The sequence below is a fragment of the Engystomops pustulosus genome, chromosome 7 (genome assembly GCF_040894005.1).
Source record: "Engystomops pustulosus chromosome 7, aEngPut4.maternal, whole genome shotgun sequence".
Taxonomy (NCBI): domain Eukaryota; kingdom Metazoa; phylum Chordata; class Amphibia; order Anura; family Leptodactylidae; genus Engystomops; species Engystomops pustulosus.
In genome coordinates this window covers 22,284,163-22,310,449 of record NC_092417.1, presented here as the reverse complement: position 1 = coordinate 22,310,449, position 26,287 = coordinate 22,284,163, and the positions used below count along the sequence as shown (strand labels likewise).

The window sequence follows — 26,287 nt, the reverse complement described above, 5'->3', positions numbered from 1 at the left end:
ATCCAATCTAAGCTCAATAAAATCAATGTGTACAAAGCTCCTGGACCAGATGGGTTACACCCCAGAACTGAGAACTCAGTTCTGTTATTGCTGTACCACTGTCTAAAATCTTCAGGGATTCCGTAATGTCTGGTGTGGTGCCAAGTGACTGGCGCAAGGCAAATGTGGTGCCAATATATAAAAAGGGCTCTAGAACTTCGCCAGGCAATTACAGGCCTGTAAGCTTAACTTCCATTGTGGGGAAAGTATTGGAAGCGTTAGTAAAAGACTACATACTGGAGTATGTGACATCAAATAGAATAATAAGTGATAGCCAGCATGGGTTTACTAAGAATAGAAGTTGTCAAACTAACCTTATCTGCTTCTATGAAGAGGTGAGCAGGTGCCTGGATAGAGGAGCAGCTGTGGATATTGTGTTCTTGGACTTTGCAAGGGCATTTGACACTGTCCCTCATAGACGCCTGATGGGTAAAATTAGGGCTATTGGTTTGGCAGAAATCATTTGCAATTGGATTGCAAACTGGCTAAAGGATCGTATCCAGAGAGTTGTGGTCAATGATTCCTACTCGGAATGGTCACCAGTTATGAGTGGTGTACCCCAGGGTTCTGTGCTTGGCCCACTACTATTTAATATATTTATTAATGATATAGAGGTGGGAATTAATAGCACTGTGTCTATTTTTGCAGATGACACCAAACTGTGTAGTGTAATACAGTCTATGGAGGATGTTCACAGGCTGCAGGGTGACTTGGACAAACTGAATGTTTGGTCATCCACTTGGCAAATGAGGTTTAATGTGGATAAATGTAAGGTTATGCACCTGGGGGCCAATAATCCAAAGGCAAAATATGTACTTGGGGGAGTAAATCTGGGAGAGTCCCTTGTTGAGAAGGACCTGGGGGTACTAGTAGATCATAAATTGAGTAACAGCATGCAATGTCAATCAGCTGCCACTAAAGCTAGTAGGATCTTGTCGTGTATCAAAAAAGGTATGGACTCTCGTGATAGGGATGTAATATTACCACTATACAAGGCAATGGTTCGGCCTCACCTGGAATATGCTGTCCAATTCTGGGCACCGGTCCATAAAAAGGATGCCCTGGAGCTGGAGAGGGTTCAACGTAGAGCCACAAAAATGATAAGGGGTATGGAGGGTCTCAGTTATGAGGAAAGATTAAAACAACTAGATTTATTTAGTCTGGAAAAGAGACGACTACGAGGGGACATGATTAATTTATTTAAATATATGAATGGTCCATACAAAAAATATGGTGGTAAGTTGTTTCAGATTAGATCAAATCAAAAGACGAGGGGGCACTGTCTCCGTCTGGAGAAAACAAGGTTTAATCACCGGAGGCGACAGGGCTTTTTTACTATGAGAACTGTCACTCTGTGGAATAGCCTGCCTCAGGCGCTGGTCACAGCAGGGACAGCAGAGAGCTTCAAGAAGGGTCTAGATGCCTTTTTACACCTAAATAACATTGATGGTTATGTTATATAGAATTGTTTCCCCTAAATCCCTTCCTCATCCAATCCCTTCCCTTCCTCGGTTGAACTTGATGGACAAGTGTCTTTTTTCAACCATATAAACTATGAAACTATGAAGAGATTGAGAGCAAGCAGCGCAAGAGATCAAGGACAAGCAGAGCAAGAGATCGAGAACAAGCAGTTCAAGAGATTGAGAGGAAGCAGTGCAAGAGATCGGGAGCAAGCAGCGCAAGAGATCGGGAGAAAGCAGCGCAAGAGATTGCGAGCAAGCAGCGCTAGAGATCAAGGACAAGCAGCGCAAGAGATTGAGAGCAAGTAGTGCAAGAGATCAAGAGCAAGCATCTCAAGGGATTGAGAGCAGGCCGTGCAAGAGTTCGGGAGCAAGCATCTTAAGGGATCAAGAGCAAGCAGCGCAAGAGATCGAGAACAAGCAGTGCAAGAGATTGTGAGAAAGCAGCGCAAGTGATTGAGAGCAAGTGGTGCAAGAGATCGAGAGCAGACAGCGCAAGAGATTGAGAGCAAGTATTGGTGGGCAGTTTTGAATCAGGGGGGTTTGGGTCATCAAAAGAGAGTGAGAGAAAGCCAGAGCAAGAGAGAGAGAGAGCAATCTAATGACAAAGAGAGAGAAGAGAACCAGCTAGAGAGTGAATCACAGCAAGTGAGACAGAGATAAAGAACAAAATAATAATAATCATTCCTTAATTTATATAGCGCTCACAGATTACAAAACAGCGATAACGAGAAAAAATTTGTTGCTATATTTAAAGCGGCGTAGTTTGTAAAATGATCTAAGATGGAATTACCTGTCGGGCTGTTTTGCTTCCATGAATAGAAAGCTAAATAGTACAGTAAATACTGACACCTAAAATAACAGCGAGTCCCCTGCAGTGCAGATTCATACACTATTGTGGAGAGCTGGGAAACTACTCCACCCATTATCTTTAGCTTTCGTACTTATCACTTGCCAATGCAAGTCCAGCAATGTCTCTGGATGAAAGGTCTGGGAATCGGCATCACACGAGAACCATGACCTTCAAGTGACCTCCGAGCAGGACATTTTATTTTGCAGATGGAAAGGAAGGCAGTAATTGCCCCGGCATTGTCCAAGTGACATGCAGCAGAGTACGCGCTGGCAGAGGTTTATTTGTGACTTTTATTGGAGGAATTATCATGAAAACCACCTGGCAGAGGCTTGTAAGAACCGAGCGGCTCTATAATTTGGAAGGAATTGTCTGCTCATAACTTTGGGTGGGGAAACATTGCAACAATATGAAATGACATAATCTGTCAGCAGGATGAGTGCTCGGAGGAAACCTGGTGGTAGCATGTTAAAGAGACAGCAGCAATGTGCACGGCACTGTGATACCAGCCTACAACTAGGTATAAGACACAACATAAACATAATACACAACATCCACAAATACAAAGTCAACAACGAAAGAAAATGCACAAAGCTAAAAAAATAACCTCAGTTAGTAGTTACTAGGTGGCAACAAAGATTGCAAGGCACCCAATTAACCAGGAAACAATGTTCCAAATTTTAGATATGATCACTTTATTATTCCTTATTATTTGTGGGCTGTATGATGGTATTTACCCATATCTGCAAAATCTTCCAAGATGCCCAGGAAACTAAGAAAAGCTGCCAAATCTCCTACATACTTACCTATCCTAGTTACCAAACTTCCCCAAACCTATCTTCAGACACACAAAGGCTCTGGCCTGGGATCTGGTCACAAGACGTTTCTAGCCTGAAATTTGGACACAGGAAGACTCTGGCCTGGGGCCAAGACACAGGAAGGCTCTGATATGGGATTAGCACACAGGAAAGCTCCAGTATGGGGCGCAGACACAGGAAGGCTCTGGCCAGGGGTTCGGGCACAAGAAGGCTCTGGCTGGGGGTTCGGATACCGGAAGGCTCTAGACTTGGGTCTAGACACAAGAAGGCTCTAGCCTGGGGTCTGGTCACAAGACGTCTCTAGCCTGAAATTTGGACACAGAAAGACTCGGCCTGGGGCCCAGACACAGGAAGGCTCTTACATGGAATTAGCACACAGGAAAGCTCAAGTCTGGGGCTCGGACTCAGGAGTGCTCTGTCCTGGGGCATGGACACAGGAAGGCTCTGGCCTTGGGTCTGGACACAAGAAGGCTCTGGTCTGAGGTTCAGACACAGAAAGACTCTGGCCAGGGGCTCGAACACAGGAAGGCTCTGGCCTTGGGTCTGGACACAAGAAGGTTCTAGCCTGGGGTTTGGACACAAGAAGGCTCTAGCCTGGGGTTTGGACACAAGAAGGCTCTAGCCTGGGGTTTGGACACAAGAAGGCTTCGGCCTGGGGTCCCAACAAAGGAAGGCTTCGACCTAGGGTCCTAACACAGGAAGGTTCTGGCTTTGGATCCCAACACAGGAAGGCTCTGGCCTGGGGTCCAGACACAAAAAGGCTCTGGCCTGGGGTGTGGACACAGGAAAGCCTGGGGGGCTGTATACAATATATTCACAACTATTTTGGTTGGTTAAACAATGACATTTAACCACTGCTCCATAAGAATCCAACCTGCAAGGCCTGTTGACTTTTGGCCATTTTTCCATAAGTTTTTTTCCTTTTTTGGAACCACAAAAAGTAGAATTTAAAGTTTCAGGAAAATACTTGCAACGTATGACACAGGTACAGGTGGGAAGCAAAGAGGTTACCACAAAGGGCATTAGGAACGGTTAAAAATATACATACTTGAATCATATGTGTTTTGGTCTGTGGAGTCCTCATGAAATGGTGGGCCATACATTTTCTCCGCCTCTCAGGATACAGGTGGAATCCAACAACATCCAACCATGATCCATTTTCCACTAAGTGATGGCTGGTTAATGACTGAGGCCTAGTATATGAGAGAGGTGTTATATTTTACAGCTTAGAACCAATGAAACCATTCATGGAAAATCCAGAGTGCTGGCGTCTATGTTCGTCTACCACCTTTTGCCTCCACATTGAGTATACACAACATTAACCAATCTGCGCAAAATATCCAGGAATGTTAACTGGAAATGACTCTGCAGCCTTCCAGTATAAACATTTCTCTTTCAGGTTTCCAGCTTAGGTTAACCAGTGGGTTTGTATATAGTAAACTTAAGGTTTTCTAAAAACCAATGTCACTTGGAGGGTGGAAGATATATAGACAAGGGATTCTTCTCATGGAGTCTAAAGTAGTGCGCCATCTATAGTCGACAGTGGATTAGAGAATTTTGATGATTCCACTGCTTGATGATACTATGGCAGGATGATGTATTTATGGTTTATATATTCCCTAGTATTATATACAAAGGGAAGGACTCACAGTCTTCTTAATCCATATCTATCCATATACATATACACAAAGTTACAGGAAGCCAAGAGAGAGGACACCAGAGAACAAGATTATTTAATATTGCATATGGTTGAATTCAGTCCTCGAGAAAAGTGGGGCTTTTCACTGCCGGTGCCCATCCAAAAGGAAAAGGGGGAATTTGATAGATGCACCCAAAGGGTTGTACCACAGAAGCTTCTAATAGAGGGAGCCATAAGTGGCTAAAAGAAGAAACCCTAAAAGATTCAACTATACCATAAAGCAACCAACCTCAGATGACCCCAACAGATATCCACCAACCTCAGATGTCCCCAACACATATATACCAGCCTCAGATGTCCCCAAAGAAAAAAGGGCTTCCACGAGATCCTTCCAAAGGGGCTTACCACAAGTGTCCTCCAAAAGCGTGAGTCACAAATGGGCCCCAAAAGCCAACCATCGATGCCCTAAAGCAACAAGCCTCAAATGTCCCCAACAGATGTCACCCAACCTCAGATGTCCCCAAAGGAAAAATGGGCTTATAAGAGATCCCTCCAAAGGGGCCTACCACAAGTGTCCTCCAAAAGAGTGAGTCACAAGTGGGCCCCAAAAGCCAACCATCGATGCCCTAAAAAACAAGCCTAAAATGTGCCCAACAGATGTCAACCAACCTCAGATGTCCCCAAAGGAAAAAGGGGCTTATAAGAGATCCCTCCAAAGGGGCCTAACACAAGCATCCTCCAAAAGAGTCACCAATGCCCCCCAAAACCCAAGCAAAGTTGCCCTAAAGTCACAGGTGCCCCCAACAGAGAAAATATGCATCCAGAAGGAGTCTGTACTTTTTTGCAGCAGTCAAGAAAGTCCCAGATTCTGTGTTGGATTTTTTCCAATGTAACCCAACAATAATCCTGACTCCTGAGCACAATAGACCTTCTGTAACTCTGGGCCATGTAACTTCAAAATATCTAAATATAATCCATGATTCAAGATTATGTAATAGTGTTCAGAATACAGTGAACTTTTATATAATCCAGCACTTGATAGTCTTCTGCCATGGGCCAAAAATAGCCCCAGGACGCATCAGCAGGACATTGTATTAATATCTGGTGCACTCTGGAACACAGGTAGCCATGTGTACATGTATTTATATAGCAGATAATAAAACTTACTAAATAATTTGATTAAAAAGAACAACCCCACAAAATCTAATAAATGACAGGCGGTACCCTACATGCCCATCATATCTATAATAACAGGAAGGATGTGCCAGATGATTATAATTATATGCAAAGCAAGCAAGTGCAGGCGTGTTACAAGGAACAAGACGCGCGTTACATAAGGGAGAGTGCACTGGTTTTATGATACAGAGGGGCAAATATTTGAATGCTGATGGGTGCCCCAGAAATGGGTTATATGTTTTATGCCCCAAGTCGCAGACTTTGGTATTAGCTACTATATAGTGATGTAATTTGGGCTACAATGATGCTATTCATAGGCAGTGTATGGTAGCAATATTGGTGAACGTTATGACACTGTTATGTAGATATTATATGGTTTTATAGTTCACTGTATATCGGCTTTATACCGATCCTAATTAAACTGCAAGGCACTACTATGTTCGCACTGTTTAGATTTGTGTTAGACAATAGTAGTATTAATGATAGTCATATTATGTAGGTACTATTTCTGCTACTATCTGACAGTACTACATTGTAGTGCACTATTATGTGGGTATTGTATGGTACGGTCACGGTATTATTTTAGCATTTTATAGACCTATATACTATTTCTAAGTCTGCAGTAATTCCACTGTATGGGTCATTTATTAAGGCATTGTGTGGAACTATTATTGATGCACTGTATAGAAGTATTATTTGGTATGGTCAGTGTATGGTGGTTATATTACTATTATATAGACCCAACATACTATTTACAACCCTGGTGTAGTTACACTGTATTGCACTATTTAGGCATTGTATAGCACTATTATTGATGCACTGTATAGCAGTATTTTCTGGATAATTTGAGGTATCGCAACTGTATAGTGGTATTATATTAGCATTATTTCATACATTTCATTTATTACATTACTTGCACATTGTACAAGGATTAATTTTACATTTTTTAGGACATGTATTATAAACTGTATGACATTATTTTACGGTGGTATTATATTAGGGTAATATGGATCTATTGTACTGTTGCACAATTACATGTAGGAACTGCTTCTATTAGTATGAGACAAAATATTATTGTTTTAATGATGTACTGCATGGTGGTACTATTCTTTGTAGAGCTTCTGTAAGAATTTACAAGGATTAAGACCTCCAGAAAATAATAAAAATGTTATTAATACAGCTGGGTCAGGATGCCTACATAAACACATTACACACAGGAGCTTGTAATTACAAATGGAGGTTAGTCAAGACAGGACTAATCAACCTGAGCTTGATCACCCATATACAGCAACTGGGGATGGTTCAGCAATTGATTAATCTTCCTTCAGGCACAACCAAGGGATTACATCATCCTCTCCTGCAGAGAATACATCACGTGCTAGGAGAAGCACTGAACCAGCCACAGAAACGAGACAGCTTCTTTATCATAATTTTATAATTGTTTTATCAGCAAAACCATTCAGCACAGGGCTTAAACAAGATATGTTTCTGTATCAGTGTAGCTACAGCATCCTCAAGGTATGTTTGCTTCATAATGCATCAAATCAAATGGTAGGTTTCCTTTAAAGGAAATATATCATCAAAATCCTTCATGATAAAGCAAGGACACTTACTCGTAGATCCAGGCACCGTGACTGTGGTATCTTCTTATATTTGTTATTCATAGCCTCCTTCTAAAAATTAACTTATAAAATTATGCAAATGAGCTAGAAGGGCTACCATAGCCCCTCTATGCTATGGCTTTACAAACTGTTGTTACACCGTGCAACAGCAGGTCTGTGGGAAAGTACTTGCTTCTTTACACTAACAGACGTTGTAACTACAACACGGAGGGGCTAGGATAGTCCTTCTGGCTCTTTAGCATCATTTTAGAAGTTGATTTTAGAAGGTAGTAGGCCATGGATAACAAAGAAGATTACCACAGACACTGTGCCTGGATCTATGAGTAATGACCCTGGTTTATCATGACGGATTTATCATGAACGTGACTGAATTTATAGAGGCCTTTATGTTTATTATACGCCCTTCCAGGGAATGTGGCACCTTTTGGGCTGACAGCTGCAGCAGCTGCTTGGTGAGGGACCAGGCTCATTTGTTTTGCTTCGTACTGGTTCACTAGGAGAACTGGATTCTGTAATATTGTGTTAATGGCCAAGTGATCTGATGCTTCCACTCTCTATCACAGGCCTCGTAGTGAATCGCCTTCTGGACGCCAGGACGGAGTATGTGAGGACATTAATATCATGTGTCCTTTATTCTGCCTAAAATGAGCTCACATGATTGCGCGTGGTTCCAGGATGAGGTAACACGCGCCTCTTGGCCTCAGTATTAATCATTTTGGAGCAAAGTCCACTAATCGCATTTCACTGAAGAATGTGCCACTGGCCGTAATACCCGGAGACACCGAGGCCCAACCCTATAAAACACTATAGAGTACAATGACATGTCCTGGGAAGTCACACTACTCCCACATGGGAAATACTAATCCAGACACTAAGTATGCATTCTGTATGTAAATAGGGGGTTTATTAAAGGGACAGTTCCGGGTATAGAAAAAAAATTATTGTGCACTTTTTGTTGGCTTATAATGTGAGTCCTGATTATCCCACCCTCAGGACACCTAGGAGAAAAATTGAGTACTATGTCTATAGGACTCCTGGGAGGGAGATTGAGAGTCCTGATTACTATGTCTATAGGACTCCTAGGAGAGACATTGAGAGTCCTGATTACTCTGTCCACAGGACTCCTAGGAAAGACATTGAGAGTCCTGATTACTATGTCTATAGGACTCCTGGGAGAGAGAGTGGGAGTCCTGATTACTATGTCTATAGGACTCCTAGGAGAGGCAGTGAGAGTCCTGATTACTATGTATATAGGACTCCTAGGAGATACATTGAGAGTCCTGATTACTATGTCTATAGGACTCCTAGGAGAGGCAGTGAGAGTCCTGATTACTATGTCTATAGGACTCCTAGGAGAGGCAGTGAGAGTCCTGATTACTATGTCTATAGGACTCCTTGGAGAGACATTGAGAGTCCTGATTACTCTGTCCACAGGACTCCTAGGAAAGACATTGAGAGTCCTGATTACTATGTCTATAGGACTCCTGGGAGAGATAGTGGGAGTCCTGATTACTATGTCTATAGGACTCCTAGGAGAGACAGTGAGAGTCCTGATTACTATGTATATAGGACTCCTAGGAGATACATTGAGAGTCCTGATTACTATGTCTATGGGACTCCTAGGAGAGACAGTGAGAGTCCTGATTACTCTGTCCACAGGACTCCTAGGAAAGGCATTGAGAGTCCTGATTACTATGTCTATAGGACTCCTAGGAGAGACAGTGAGAGTCCTGACTACTATGTCTATAGGACTCCTAGAAGAGACAGTGAGAGTCCTGATTACTATGTCTATAGGACTCCTAGGAGAGACAGTGAAAGTCCTGATTACTATGTCTATAGGACTCCTAGGAGAGACAGTGAGAGTCCTGATTACTCTGTCCACAGGACTCCTAGGAAAGGCATTGAGAGTCCTGATTACTATGTCTATAGGACTCCTAGGAGAGGCAGTGAGAGTCCTGATTACTCTGTCTACAGGACTCCTAGGAGAGACAGTGAGAGTCCTGATTACTCTGTCCACAGGACTCCTAGGAGAGGCAGTGATAGTCCTGATTACTATGTCTATAGGACTCCTGGGAGAGACAGTGAGAGTCCTGATTACTATGTCTATAGGACTCCTAGAAGAGACAGTGAGAGTCCTGATTACTATGTCTATAGGACTCCTAGGAGAGGCAGTGAGAGTCCTGATTACTCTGTCCACAGGACTCCTAGGAGAGACAGTGAAAGTCCTGATTACTATGTCTATAGGACTCCTAGGAGAGACAGCGAGAGTCCTGATTACTCTGTCTACAGGACTCCTAGGAAAGACATTGAGAGTCCTGATTACTATGTCTATAGGACTCCTAGGAGAGACAGCGAGAGTCCTGATTACTATGTCTATAGGACTCCTAGGAGAGACAGTGATAGTCCTGATTACTATGTCTATAGGACTCCGAGGAGAGGCAGTGAGAGTCCTGATTACTATGTCTATAGGACTCCTTGGAGAGACATTGAGAGTCCTGATTACTCTGTCCACAGGACTCCTAGGAAAGACATTGAGAGTCCTGATTACTATGTCTATAGGACTCCTGGGAGAGATAGTGGGAGTCCTGATTACTATGTCTATAGGACTCCTAGGAGAGACAGCGAGAGTCCTGATTACTATGTCTATAGGACTCCTAGGAGAGACAGTGATAGTCCTGATTACTATGTCTATAGGACTCCGAGGAGAGACAGTGAGAGTCCTGATTACTCTGTCCACAGGACTCCTAGGAGAGGCAGTGATAGTCCTGATTACTATGTCTATAGGACTCCTAGGAGAGACAGCGAGAGTCCTGATTACTCTGTCCACAGGACTCCTAGGAGAGGCAGTGATAGTCCTGATTACTATGTCTACAGGACTTCTAGTAGAGACAATTAAAGACAGATTATTTGGCACACACAAGTGTGTGCCAAATAATCTGTCTTTAATTGTTATAATTGGACTGAGAACCCTACACTTGGAGCACCACATCATCATTAAGAGTGCGGTACCTTCGCTATATACATCCTAGGAGAGACAGTAAGAGTCCAAAATACTGAGCTCAGTGAGTCCTAATTATCCCACCTAAAGGGCAACTTGGAGAATAAGGGAGAGCCTTGATTACCCAGTAGAAGAAGTGAGAGTCCTGATTATTCTGACCACAATACACACTACTACTAGGATAGACAGAAAACAGCACTTCCCCTTTCCTCTGCTGGATTTACCCTCATTGCAGCAGAGGAAGTTGCAGCACACAGTGGGAAGAGGGAAGTGCTCCTGCACAATGTAACAGCCTGTGAATCGGCAGCAAGGAGAGGCTTTGGTAACACTCCCAGGAGCCCTTCAAGTTCATTAGCATAATTCTAAAAATGTAATTTAGAAAAAAGGAGACCATGAGTAAGTGTCCCCAGTTTATCATGCTTGACTGATTTGTAGATTTCCTTTAAATGAGAGGAAGTACCAGGCATAGACTTGAGTCAAGAGTGGCGCTGTTTCAGAAAGAAAATGTAATCCTCTCTTTCTAATTGCATAAAGTAGTCCAATGACTACAATACATCAGAAATGTTACATATAGCTAATGTTACATAATTCTTATCTTTTACTCATAATCTATTGATTTTACACCCCATCCCATCCTACATGTACAGTAAATAGTTAACCAATCACAAGACACAGGTTTTAGTTTGACACAAGAGGAAAAATAATAAAACTAATGGCCACGCTCTTCCAATATAATCTCTTCCATATGTCCTGCCTAGACCTTCCAATTCCTCTTGACGCAACTATAAGACACATGGAATGCATTCTTGTAGATGAACAATACGGGCAGAACCGTCCATCCCTAAAGCATAAAGCTGTAACAGCCCATAAAAAGCCGAAATCATAGAAGAAAACCAGATGCTAGCTGCATGGAAAGGGTTAAATACAAGCAATGTGTAGAAGTAAATGAAGGCTGCTGATCAGGAGGCCACCTATGACTCCAGTACCTGGCATCCTGCACTGTCAACAGTAGTAAAAGCTCTAAGTAAATCAGTTTCCTTGAAATTTAGGGAGCCGATCCAATTTTGGACAGTTCCAGGAGTGACTCATCCACCAGACTATAACCTGTAGGACCATTCATGAGGGTGCAGGTAAGGTCAGAAGAGCTTCTGCACAGGCAATCGAGGACAGAGACGTTCCTTCAGGATGTTAAAGATTTATTACTGTTACAACCTGGGTGTCAGGATCACGGTTCTGGGCTTCATGCCCGCTTATCTCTGGTTTCTTTTGTTTGGGTTAGAACAATATGCCACCAACAATGCCCAACCTAGAGAAATTTATAGCTACAGGGCATTCATTGATGAGAGAGAAAGGGCATACATAGTGCATGAAGACCATGTGGTTGCAATGGGGCCCTTAGAGGTGACCCCATCCTGGTTAATCATATCAGGAACGTTCCCAAGACTCCTCCAAAGGAACTTTAAAAGTAAGTGAGGGGGTAAAGTTATTGACTCAATAGCCCTGGAGTGTGAATGGTTGTGAGGGCACAAGTTGACAACATAATAATATGGGCACCCATTTTTGATTAAATGTAGAAAAAAATAAATCTAAGTAATTTTAAGGATTGAAGCAGTGAACCTACAGAAATGTGGATTTGGAACAGTTTTAGAGGAGGTCAAACTGACTATTGACTATTTGTTAAAGGTACATTTATGATAAATATCTTATTTTTGAGGATTTCACCACTGTGACCAACAGTGATCAAGAGAACTGGAAAGAGGTCCATCAACATGGTACACTTGAAGACCAATGTTCTTCTGATCACTAGGAGTCCCAGTGGTCAAACAACAAGAGATCAGACTCTTATCACCCAACCTGTAGACGCTATAGGTTTCCATAAAACTTGAATCGTTAGTTTGGCCAACAAATGATAGTCGCGAACCCCATGCACAACTAGGTAAGGCTCAAACAAGTGTGTCTTAAAACTCATGGAGGACACGTCTAGTAATGGCTTATGTTCCCAGAGAATAAAAGAACTGGGTGTTGAAATTCAGGATTTTTATCATTCATTACCCCAAAATGAGAGGGAATAGTTGAGAACCCATATACTCACACGTCAGTGGCCATACTTCATGAGCCTGTGGTAGTCTCCACCTGGATGGATTTACATGTAGACAATGTGAATACTTGGGATACATGAGTGATGTCCCCATGATAATCATAAACATCATGATCTGGTATGTAGCAATGAAAAAGGACAGAAGTGATTTATGTGGGGTGATTTATGTGGGGCAGGACACGGTAATCTATTACAGATATGTTCTGTGCATGTCTCCTGTAGCTCTCCTGTGTCCATGCAGGAGGCTTTTCCAACCCATGCCGCCACCCTGATAATATTGTACTGGGCCTTCCTTTGACCTTCCAGCTATTCCAGGAGTTCCTGGCATGAGTAATTCATGGAGTGCTTCCAAGTTCATAACTCCATGTGTGTGTCACTTTGTTAGTAAACATTCGCGCTTTGTGATATCTCTATAAAGGAAGATGGAGGTTCCACATCTGTGACAATACCACATTATAGGTTGTGTAAAATAAGGGACCCTTCAGCTGCCCCCTACAGTCTGTAATGTGCCAATGGAGCAGCTTAAAGCACCATGTCAAATCTAATCCAAATATTTTAGGAGACTAATGTTTTAATAGCCATTTGTCCATAGGAGAGCTCATATACAAGCCCCCCCCAACCACCACCACTGGCATTGTTCCACCTTCATTACTGGCATTATATCATGGGGCACCACTATTACTGGTATTATTCCATGGGGCACCTTTATTATATCATAGGGCACCACTATTACTGGTAATATTCCATGGGGCACGTTTATTACGGTATATCCTAGGGCACCCCTATAACTGGTATTATTCCATGGGGCACCTTTATTTCTGGCATTATATCATGGGGCACCACTAATACTTGTATTATTTCATGGGGCACCTTTATTTCTGGCATTATATCACGAGGCGCCTCTATTACTGACAGTATATTGTGGGGCACCAGTATTACTGGCATTATTCCATGGGGCAGCTTTATTACTAGCAGTATTCCATGGGGCACCTTTATTGCTGGTATTATTACATGGGCCACCACTATTACTGGCATTATTCCATGGGGAACCTTTATTACTGGTATTATTAAAATAGGGCACCTGTATTACTGTCATTATTGCATGGGCCACCACTATTACTGACATTATTTTACAGTGCACCAGTATTACTGCCATTATTCAATAGGGCACCACTATTAATTCCATTATTCTATGGGACATCATAAATAATGTCAATATTCTTTAGGGAACTACAATAACTGGAATTATTTTATGGGGCACTTCTAGGAATGACACACATGTCACTTCTATAAATCACCCTACTCCAAGGGGAACTACTATTATACTATGGGGTACTACAAATTAAGCTCTATCTATGACTGGCATTATTCCAACAGGGCACCACTGTGACTGGCATTATACTAGTGGGGTACCATATTCAATGGGGCAATAGAATTACTGTTGTTCTATTGGGCACTAGTATAACTGGAATTAATCTATAAACCAATATGATGACCTCCACTAATATATATGTAGATGTAGATTAGGCAAGAAGTATTATTGCTGAACACCAGTATATGGGTCACTGCTATGACTGCTATGGTATTATTACAATTGGGCACTGCCATGACTGGCATTATACTAGTGAGGTACTACTATGATTGATATTATTCCAATAGTAATATTCTATGAGCAACTAATATGACTGCCAGTATGTAGTATTATTATTAAACACTATTGTATAGGGCACAGTGACTGGAAGTATGATATGGGGCACTACTATTATATTAATACTAATTGTTTCAACACAGTTTATTATACAGGAGACCATTGTTTTAGATCACAAAATGGCTGCCTCATCAGTGAATGGGATCAATGAAGTAGACGATTGCAGCCAATGACAATCCAGTTCTCAATTTCCTAAGCTTGTTTTTAAAATGAAATCTGACACCTGATTGGTCGCTATATGCAGCTCCCTCACATCACCTGTATAACCATAACATGCTGCGTGAAGACAAATTTCATCATTTCAGTCAAGATGGCTGCCAGAAAGTGGACACAAAGGCTGTGCCGTACAGTGATAACAGTCCTGTCAGCTATAGAAACCACACACAGCACAGTAAACACATGAACGCCTCAGCTTGGGAGACATGTCTGTCAGAATAGGTTTCTACATGAACAGCTTGGCACTGATCCAGCAATGTGAATAACACTCAGACATGGGCGACCTGGCCTGCACTACAAGACCCAGAATGCTCTTTTATACAAACTGTGGAGATTTTAATAAAACACTGACCATCTAATGACATTTCTTTACACCACCTCGTGGCATGTAAATGTGTATTATTTTGCACTAAAAAATGAAGACACATTGAAAATTTGGTGCACATTTCATGACTTATTAGAACGATATCCCTTATTCTAGGCATGTTACTTTTAAAAACTCTACCTAAAGCTTATGCCACATACAGCACAATTTGGGCATAATTTGTTACCTAAATATCCAAAATTGGGAATTTTTCAATGACATCATAAAATACAAAAAAATCTAAAACACAATAATTTGGGACACTCCGAGACAGAATTTTGTCACCAGTAAATCTTACATTACTTAATATCCAATAAAAAGGCTTTAATATGGCACCAGGCCGAAAAATATGGTGTTGTATTTTCTCAGCATGAATTATGCATTATGGGTACATTTCAATAAAAACCACCTCCAATTCCACAATTCTGCATCCGCACAAAAATTAGGTGTAAATGCCCTTAAAGAAGGGTTGTCGGGAAGCCTATATTTGCTTTGTGACAGGAGTCATCTCCTCTGGTATTTGGCAAGTCAACATCATCCTCTCACCGAGCTCATCCTGCGTAGTGTGAAAACCTTGCTCCGTGTCATCTGCTGCAGCCAGGGATAGCTGGGGAATCACCAGATTACGCTGGGATCAGCTTTCACCCTCAGCTTCGGTTTATCACCATTAATGCTGTTAATTTAGGAACATTTCATACTTTTATCTATAGTGAATGCCACGCACCCCACAGGAGGTATGCCCACTGCCCGGCACTGCCTGGCATCATGAGCAAACAAGATGTTCTTAGATCAAGATCTCATCAGGTCATAGTAAGTCAGCCGTAGCTGCACTACATAACTGAAAGGGTCCTTTTAGGTCATATCGACATCGCAAAATTGTGCCCCCCTCACTTCAATATATCTCTCTATCGTCCTTCGATTGGCACCAATTTGTGTCAGATGGTCGTACGTTGATTCATAACTTGAGGGAGATGTCAGGGTGAAAATCAAAGGCGACTATGATTATGTGAGCCAAAGGGAAATATAGAATCAAAATGGACCCTTTTCACACTCCTTTCTTGGCATGAGAAACGTAGACCTCATGTAACCTAGGTTATTATGGATTTTCCAAAATCCAGTAGACCCTCAAAAATCTTGTCAACAAAGATCGATGACTTTGGCTGGAAAGGGGAACAATCAAATTCAAATGGAGGTCTCACTAACGATGAAAGAGGAGGGAAGGATTAACCCCCTACATTTTAACTGATCTTTTAGGTCTCTTTATGAGAAAATAAGCCACCACCAGGGCTTCCTTCCTTGCCTTAGCTCTTGACTTGAGATAGATGTAGATGACCCGCTATGAAAACCAGATTTTGTTCTTGCACCACTAATCTTCAGACATTTCAAGCCAAAATCCAAGATATAAAAGGTCAAATCTGAAAGTGTGAGCATACCTTAACGCCAAGAAAGATTTTCTTTCCTTGGCCAGAGTAACAATACACCAAGCTGAAGGTCTGATATAGAATAAGTAGGAGTCAGGCTTGACCCCATGGTCACCCATTTTACTAGGAGGAATGCTAAGACTGTATTGCAGACATCAGAAGATCTGTACATTTTGATACCTGAGGCTTGAGGAAATAAATAACTCTCTAGGAGCCACAAACTTAGAGTAGACACGCCACTTACCACCCCGCCTCCTCTACCCCCAGGGTAGGTAACTTGTCAGTATAAGCTTACCTACAGGTCTCTGATCCAAGAGAATTAAAATCTTAGACCTGTTTTCAATGTTACTTACTGAAGACATCAAAAACAAGCTCTAGATGCAACAAAGACCGTGGAGGTCTGGTCAAATTCAAACATGAGGTCTGACAATCAATCCAGACTGACCAAAAAAATCTTTAATTTTGACAAAACATGTAACCATTTATGTTGTTTTGATAGGGTACTGCAGTTGGTTTAGCATGGACCACACCACAATGTATATATTGTTTCTTGGAACTCTTTCTAGCTCAAGCAAAGTTCTTGTAGACCTGTCCACATGTGTATTAACCAATAGTTGACGTTAACTTTATGGCCTACTATCTTATCAGATCATGCATCACATACTAACACATTGTAGATAGTTCATTCTTCTTAGTGACCCTACAGATATTTCCATGACCTTAAAGTGTAGGCCCGAGGTAAACGAGGTTAAAGTACAACCATCACTTAAAGGCTAAATCTACTTGAGTGGAAAAATTGGTCTCGGATGCAGTCACCTCTTAACCTCCAGCCCACAGATTTGGGGGTGCTGGATATTGTGAATGAGGAAATCACTGAGCTATGGAGCATATTTCACCTACCAACGCCTGCAATGTCCCTGGATCATGGAAATCCTGAATGAGTTGTCAGAACATGACCCTATACAAAGTAAATACAGTAAAACCTCTCCAAAAGACCACTCAGCATGACCATCAGTGACAGATTTTCATATATGTATGTATGCTGGCCATGTTCTTGGAGAAGATTACAATGGGGGATCAGTGCAGGTCATCTTAGAAAGACAATGTAGTGTCCAAGTCAATTTGAAACGTTCCACTCACGTCCTCCAAGTTAGTTTTAAGGACTACATGGACATTTCATAGGAAAGTACTTACACATTTCTTTCTTCTTTTGCGAAGGCTTAGTGGTCAACAGCAGTAATATGCTACTACCTCGCGCCTAATGATAGTCCACTGGCATTTACAAGATGCTGCAACCACAGTCTCAGGACACCACCGTCTAGATGTATCCTTAAAGTTACTATTGTCTACAGCCTAAAGAAGTGGTCTCCAACTACCGCAGCTTGAGATCTCTAAGTTAAAGACCACTAAATAGCTAGCGGAAATATCTTCTATGCCAAGGATGTATCCAGCAGTGATGGCCAACTCTTTGCCATGAGAAGTCTAGACGATGCCAACTACCCAATTCTAGGAAGAAACAATGGAACAATACAAACACCAGCCAAGTGTGACGAAAACTCAGGTTCACCCCTTCCAACTATTCTCATCTTGCATCTTAATATTATTTGCATGTTTGGTCAGCACATTAATCAGAAGCTCGAAGTGTTGAAGCAAAATAAGCTCTTCTGCATAGGCAGGTCAAACACACACGAGAGTACATGATGTGAGCACTATATTAACTTTAGACAGGACAATTATCAGCTGCAGAACACAAGGCACAAGCAGAGGCTGCCAAACGCGTCAGCTCCATCCACGGTGAAGTTTTGAGGTTTACTGGTGCGGATCACATTTTATGGACACTGGTTTTATAGAACATTCATTCATTCACAAAACGCAACCTTCAACATAAGATTCAGTAAAAACTGAAACGCGTGGTCTGTTGTCCGCAGTGGTATAAGAGGCAGATCCAATCTTCTAGATGACATTCTGCTTAATGGATGATACCGAATATGATATCTAATCATACAGAGCGATATATTATCGGCTATTGTGACACCATAATTAGAAAACTGCAGATATCTCTTTATAAAACTTTATATCTCTTTATTACAACTTCTGGGTAATGAGTGACACTTTGAAGTATCATCAATTATCTGTTAGGTATCTGCAATAGAAGACTTACTCCCTAACTCAGATTGTGGCACTGTCGGCATGCCCACCTTACATGATGTTTCCGGACTAGAATGCATTGCTGAAATAAAAATTGGATCCAATCTGTGACACATTGGGCCAAAACATGCAGTCCTATCCTGCCAGACATGCTGGAAGTTGTAGTTGCACTACAGCTTGAAGACCTCTGCTTTACTCAGTTTGTTGCTCAATGGACAACCTATAGAATGCCAACCCTCTGCACACCATGAACGTTCTGGTCTAATAGAAAATTACAGCTTTTTGATCATTTTGGTTTAAAGACAATCGCCTATTGCTAAATGATCCATAATTCAAAAATGATCACAGGTTTATCAATTTAACCCCTATAATCCCAAAAATTAGGACATGCTACGAGTGGTAGTTTCTCAAGGGCTAGAGTCACAGCTTGACCTCTCCTTTAAGCTAGCCACATGCCCAAATATTTGTGCAATTTGTCTCCAACCAGTTGTCATGAAATTATATAATTACTATAGGATGGGACCACACAGCGACTTTATTCACATCGTCACTCACATTGCAACTTGTTGCTATAACTTGCAAGTATAACTGTGACCAGTGTACAATTTTTTTATTTTTGCAAAAAATATGTAAAAATAGCGATCATTTTGAAGGTGGTCACAGTCTCTACTGTTAAATGCAGTCAAATATCTGTCCTGGCACAGTCACGTTATGTCACCTGTCATAACACCAACACAGCCGCAACCTTCATGTCCCATCACTATAGTCTCTGGCTAGCAATATTCAATCACAGCATTACCAAATCAGCTCATACATATATTAAGAATAGCAGAATTTATGAAAATATAACGCATATAGCCGCAGACAATGATATCTCCACTATAACTAAGTGAGCAGATGGCAGAACTGATGCCAATTATCCTATGAGCATATCACATAATATACTAAGAGACCTTAATAAACACATAAACATAGTAACATAACCCACTACAAAGAAATAAAGTATAACAATGTTTAACACATCAAAAAGTGAAACAAATAACATAAAAAAGAACAAACATCCCAAGTCCTTACCTTCAGTGCAGGGAGGGATCCCAGATGTGTCCTCTTGTAGCAAAAAGTTTTAGTATCCAAGTGACTGTCCTGATAGGAAGAGCAATCTTGGCATAGGTCACAGCATGTCCTCACACACCTCCAGCCTTGTGCCTGCACTCTCCTGAGCCCTCACTCCTCTCACCTCCTGCCCTAAGAAAGTCCTTCTGCATTCCCAGCGCAATCCTGCTGAACTCCACTGTGAGTCAGTCTCCAAGCCCAAGGCACCTCCCTCTCCTGTCTCCCTGATCAATTTCACCCCCCTCTGGAATGCAATCCTTAATTCTGCAGCTTGCCAGTTGCATCCATGCTTCTCCCCCCTGCCCACTGTGAGTGGTGGGCTTCTGAGCCTATACACTAGAATGTAGCAGCAGCACTTCTCCTCCTCCCTCTGACAGCTCCAGCAGAGGTCCTGGACTTCCATGTGCTCCAGCCTCCACCCCTCACACACCCCCTCCTGCTGACTAACAGGAGTCTGCAAAGTATTGATCACTATTGGACTTGACTGCTGAGTAAGCCTTGTTTTTGGACATGCCACTATGTTAGGAGCTGCTGATGCCAGTTTGTGAGGAGCTCTGTTATGGAATGCCATGTGCTGCCAATTATACAAACACTGGATTGTAATGTCTCCCTCCAGACCTACATCCATGGCTAAACAGGAGTTTGGAGAGAGAATTGCGCCCCATGGCCAGTGCCAGGCACTCATGCTATCTTAATAAAGCATGTGCCACATTATGCTTGTTTTTGGCACTATAAAGCAGATTCTCTCTGCCTGGTATTACTTATACTTTACCCTTTTCTGGTCACTGTGTGAGCGGCACTATGCATGTTCTCCTGTAGTTGGCACCTATTATTGGAGAATATTTTGGATGAAATACTTTTGTCTGTTTCTGGAGGTCCCTCGTGGGCTAGCAATGTGAGGGTAGGCACTGTGGCATTACTAAAGCATTGCATGAATGTTTAGATGAAATAACATGATGCCAGGCTGTGAGTGCATCTTAGAATGACAGGGCATATTAATAAAGAATTATTATTATGTTCTGAAGTGGCATAAAATGTGACCCAATGTGCATGAAAAAATCTATGTAAGACCCCCTTCCCCTCATGATTCACAAACTTTAAGATTTTTTCATGCACATTGGGTCACATGTTATGCCACCTTATAATAATAATTCCTTTATTTATATAACGCACACAGATTACGCAACGCTGCACAGAGCTTGCCGGATCAGTCCCTGTCCCCAATGGGGCTCACAATCTATTCAACCTACCATTATGTTTTGGAGTGTGGGAGGAAACCGGAGGACCCGGAGGAAACCCACACAAACACTGAGAGAACATACAAACTCCTTGCAGATGTTAACCAGTAACATGTCTGCATCAGTGTCCTCCTCAAGTGTCAGCCACATCGCCTACTCACGTCTCTGTGCCCCCTACCTATAGAATCATAATAGAGCCCCAGTGCCCACTTAAATTATTACTCTCTGAGCCAGCCACAGTGCCCCCCATAATGTGTCAGCCCTAATGTTCCCTCAACAGGCATGTGTTGAGGACATAAGCCCCTAGATGCAAACACTAGTTTCTTTTCTAAATTCATTGCCCCCATAACTTGTCTGACACAGCTCCCACATGACTCCTCATCTATTGGTTGCGGTGTCCCCACAGGTATTAGTCTTAGTGACCCCTCAAATGCCCCATTTTTCTATATGACAAATTGGAAACAAATTATTTGCCTCGTTCTTCGTTGCCCCTATTATAACGGGACAATTGTCGGATGTCTCCCAAATATACTGTATGCCCCTCGTCTGGCTCTTCCCGTTTTAGAAACAAAAAAGCAACAGAATATTCTGGATCAGGTCTCGTGTGTTGACCTTTCTCTTTTCATCAGGGGCTTTGTGGAATCCCCTCCAAGCCCCCCCTCCCCTGCTACTTATCCTGTGAATGAAGTTACTGTGAGTGCGGTCTGCGGACCTTCACTGAGCGAAAACTAGGAAGTAATGAAGGAAAGGGGGGCTTCAGGGGAACCAAAACATACCCCAGGCTGTCAGACAGGGCGATCCCTCCAAAACACTGCATTTAACTATTTCTATACTGAATTCAGGGGTCACCTAGAGAGATGGGCCTGAGGGGATATGGAGTTTGATGTTCCTTTAAATTGATTGAAATACACAGGTGAACATGTATATGAGCATAAAACCAAATTATCAACACAGAACGGAAACAGTGATTCCGCACTACTTTTAGTTAATCGAACCCACTCCATAAATTTTAACTCAATCCAAAAAGACACAAGAGTGAAAAGCGGTTCCCACAGATCGAATCTCACACAAACACCTCTTTAAAAGTTCCATTTTTTATTGAGAATTAATATTTAAAAAGAATGAACAATTTACAACATTTGTGAATATCTACAGATAATTAGTTTGGATCGTTCCTAAAGGTCCAGAAAAGTCCATCACTACAACACCTAATTTCTTTTAAATAATTACATAAGGCACATACAGGCCCCCTGAGGAAGCAGTGGCACGCGAAACGCGCGTCGGGGTTTTCCACTCTACACACCATATATACCATGGGTAAGTGAATAGAGATGAGCGAGCACTAAAATGCTCGGGTACTCGTTATTCGAGACGAACTTTTCCCGATGCTCGAGTGCTCGTCTCGAATAACGAGCCCCATTGAAGTCAATGGGAGACTCGAGCATTTTTCAAGGGGACCAAGGCTCTGCACAGGGAAGCTTGGCCAAACACCTGGGAACCTCAGAAAAGGATGGAAACACCACGGAAATGGACAGGAAACAGCAGGGGCAGCATGCATGGATGCCTCTGAGGCTGCCTAATCGCACCATTATGCCAAAATTATGGGCAACAGCATGGCCATGACAGAGTGACAGAATGAAGCTAGATAGCATCTAAAACATCCAATAATTGACCCTGACACTATAGGGGACGGCATGCAGAGGCAGCGGCAGCAGGCTAGAGAGTGTCATGGCGACATACCCTAAATGGACTCAGGCTTCAAACCAATGGGTGGCAGAGAGGAACCAAAGGAGGTGAGCAAGAAGCGCTCAAATAATATCGGTACATGATAAAAGTTTGCCAGTATATTTTGTGGATTACACAGCAGGGTGGCGACAAAGTTAACATGGAAGCCATGAAAACAACCCAAAATTCTGCCTGACACAGCTCGTTTGATAAGGGGACCATGTATGGAGGCAGTGAACTAGTAGTAGATTAAAGGTGCTGCAGTTAAAACTATGTTAGTTGGATCTTGGCATGGAGCTGGCGCTCCGCTGCCAGGCGAGCTTTCGCCAATCCAAGCCCCTGTCTCTAGGCTACTCCCCAAACAGCACTTCTAAGAACCTTTTGTATAAGATCAAGTGTAGTAGCGTTCTTATAAGTTTAGGATATGGCGGGTGAGGGGAATGTAAACAGATGCGCAAGAAGCGCTGAAATAATATTGGTAAATGATAAAAGTTTGCCAGTATATTTTGTGGATAACACAGCAGGGTGGAAACAAAGTTAACAACTTTGATGTGGAATCCATGAAAACAACCCAAATTTCTGCCTGACACACCTCGTTTGATAAGGGGACGATGTATGGAGGCAGCTATATGGACGACTTTTGGAGGTAGCAATGGAGACAACGTGTGGAGGCTGCTATGGAGACAATTTAATTTGGATAGTGCCTGTATGTGGCAGTCCAAAAAAGTTTTCAAACCAGAGGAGCAGGTAGGTGGCCCTCCAGAAAAATGAAATAGATTGAGTGCCTGTATGTGGCAGTCCAAAAAAGTTTTCAAACCAGAGGAGCGGGTAGGTGGCCCTCCAGAAAAATGAAATAGATTGAGTGCCTGTATGTGGCAGTCCAAAAAAGTTTTCAAACCAGAGGAGTGGGTAGGTGGCCCTCCAGAAAAATTGAATAGATTGAGTGCCTGCATGTGGCAGTCCAAAAAACTTTTCAAACCAGAGGAGCAGGTAGGTGGCCCTCCAGTAAAATGGAATAGATTGAGTGCCTGTATGTGGCACTCCCAAAAATTGTTTAAAACAGAGGACCAGGTAGGTGGCCCTCCAGAAAAATTGAATAGATTGAGTGCCTGTATGTGGCACTCCCAAAAATTGTTTAAAACAGAGGACCGGGTAGGTGGCCCTCCAGAAAAATTAAATGCATAAAGTACTATAGCTAGAGCCAGTGGGCCCTGTCAAAAAATAGCCAGTTTCCTCTGCTTTACTGTACAAAGAGGAGGAGAAGGAGGAAAATGAGGAGGAGGAGGAGTGGATAAGTTATTCAGGTTGAGCTTCCTTCACCTGGTGGAGATTGGAAATTATGAGAAATCCAGCCTTTATTCATTTTAATAAGCGTCAGCCTGTCAGCGCTGTCAGTCGACAGGCGTGTACGCTTATCGGTGATGATGCCACCAGCTGCACTGAAAACCCGCTCGGACAAGACGCTAGCGGCAGGGCAGGCAAGAACCTCCAAGGCGTACAGCGCCAGTTCGTGCCACATGTCCAGCTTTGAAACCCAGTAGTTGTAGGGAGCTGTGTGATCATTTAGGATGATGGTATGGTCAGCTACGTACTCCCTCACCATCTTTCTGTAAAGATCAGCCCTACTCTGCCGAGACTGGGGACAGGTGACAGTGTCTTGCTGGGGTGACATAAAGCTGGCAAAAGCCTTGTAAAGCGTACCCTTGCCAGTGCTGGACAAGCTGCCTGCTCGCCTACTCTCCCTCGCTACTTGTCCCGCAGAACTACGCACTCTGCCGCTAGCGCTGTCAGAAGGGAAATACTGTTTCAGCTTGTGAACCAGGGCCTGCTGGTATTCATGCATTCTCACACTCCTTTCCTCTCCAGGGATGAGAGTGGAAAGATTTTGCTTGTACCGTGGGTCCAGGAGAGTGAACACCGAGTAATCGGAGCTGGAATAAATTCTTTGAACGCGAGGGTCACGGGATAGGCAGCCTAGCATGAAATCTGCCATATGCGCCAGAGTACCAACGCGTAAGAATTCACTCCCCTCACTGGCCTGACTGTCCATTTCCTCCTCCTCCAACTCCTCCAACTCCTCTTCTTCTGCCCATACACGCTGAACAGTGAAGGACTCAACAATGGTCCCCTCTTGTGTCTCGCCAACATTCTCCTCCTCTTCCTCCTCATCCTCCTCCACCTCCACCTCCTCCGATATGCGCTGAGAAACAGACCTAAGGGTGCTTTGGCTATCAACAAGAGAATCTTCTTCCCCCGTCTCTTGTGACGAGCGCAAAGCTTCCGACTTCATGCTGATCAGAGAGTTTTTCAACAGGCCAAGCAGCGGGATGGTGAGGCTGATGATGGCGGCATCGCCACTGACCATCTGTGTTGACTCCTCAAAGTTACTCAGCACCTGACAGATATCAGACATCCACGTCCACTCCTCATTGTAGACTTGAGGAAGCTGACTGACCTGACTACCAGTTCTGGTGGAAGTTGACATCTGGCAGTCTACAATCGCTCGGCGCTGCTGGTAAACTCTGGATAACATGGTCAGTGTTGAATTCCACCTCGTGGGCACGTCGCACAACAGTCGGTGAGCGGGCAGTTGGAGGCGGCGCTGCGCTGCCCTGAGAGTGGCAGCATCTGTGCTGGACTTCCTGAAATGCGCACAGATGCGGCGCACCTTCGTGAGCAAATCAGACAGATTGGGGTATGTCTTGAGGAAACGCTGAACTATCAGATTTAACACATGGGCCAGGCATGGCACATGTGTCAGTCTGCCGAGTTGCAGAGCCGCCACCAGGTTACGGCCGTTGTCACACACAACCATGCCTGGCTTCAGGTTCAGCGGTGCCAGCCACAGATCAGTCTGCGCCGTGATGCCCTGTAATAGCTCTTGGGCGGTGTGCCTTTTATCGCCTAGGCTCAGCAGTTTGAGCACCGCCTGCTGTCGCTTAGCGACGGCACTGCTGCTGTGCCTAGAGCTACCGACTGATGGCGCCATGCCCACGGATGGTAATTCGGAGGAGGAGGAGGTGGAGGAGGGGTGGGAGGAGGAGGAGGCATAGTAGGCCTGAAACACCTGGACCGAGGTAGGCCCCGCAATCCTCGGCGTCGGCAGTATATGACCGGCCGCAGGGTCAGACTCGGTCCCAGCCTCCACCAAGTTAACCCAATGTGCCGTCAGCGATATATAGTGGCCCTGCCCGGCAGCACTCGTCCACGTGTCCGTGGTCAGGTGGACCTTGTCAGAAACGGCGTTGGTCAGGGCACGGATGATGTTGTCTGACACGTGCTGGTGCAGGGCTGGGACGGCACATCGGGAAAAGTAGTGGCGGCTGGGGACCGAATACCGAGGGGCGGCCGCCGCCATGAGGTTGCGAAAGGCCTCGGTCTCTACTAGCCTATAGGGCAGCATCTCCAGGCTAAGCAATCTGGAGATGTGGACATTAAGGGCTTGGGCGTGCGGGTGGGTTGCACTATATTTGCGTTTCCGCTCCAGCGTCTGGGGTATGGAGAGCTGAACACTGGTGGATGCTGTGGAGGATCGTGGAGGCGACGATGGGGTTTTTGTGGCAGGGTCCTGGGCAGGGGGCTGACTATCAGCTGACACAGGGGAAGGAGCAGTGGTGTGCACGGCCGGAGGTGAACGGGCTTGTTGCCACTGAG

General features: G+C 43.5%; 1 protein-coding gene across 3 annotated transcripts in view; it reads right to left on the bottom strand.

Moving 5' to 3' along the window:
• ADAMTSL4 (ADAMTS like 4) overlaps nt 1–20,056 on the bottom strand; it is a 113,887-nt gene extending 93,831 nt beyond the window's left edge. For all 3 annotated transcript variants that reach the window (XM_072115102.1, XM_072115103.1, XM_072115104.1), the window contains exon 1: nt 19,632–20,056. The gene's annotated coding sequence lies outside the window, so the exon portion shown is untranslated. The remainder of the gene's footprint in view (nt 1–19,631) is intronic.
• Between the last annotated feature and the right edge of the window lie 6,231 nt (nt 20,057–26,287).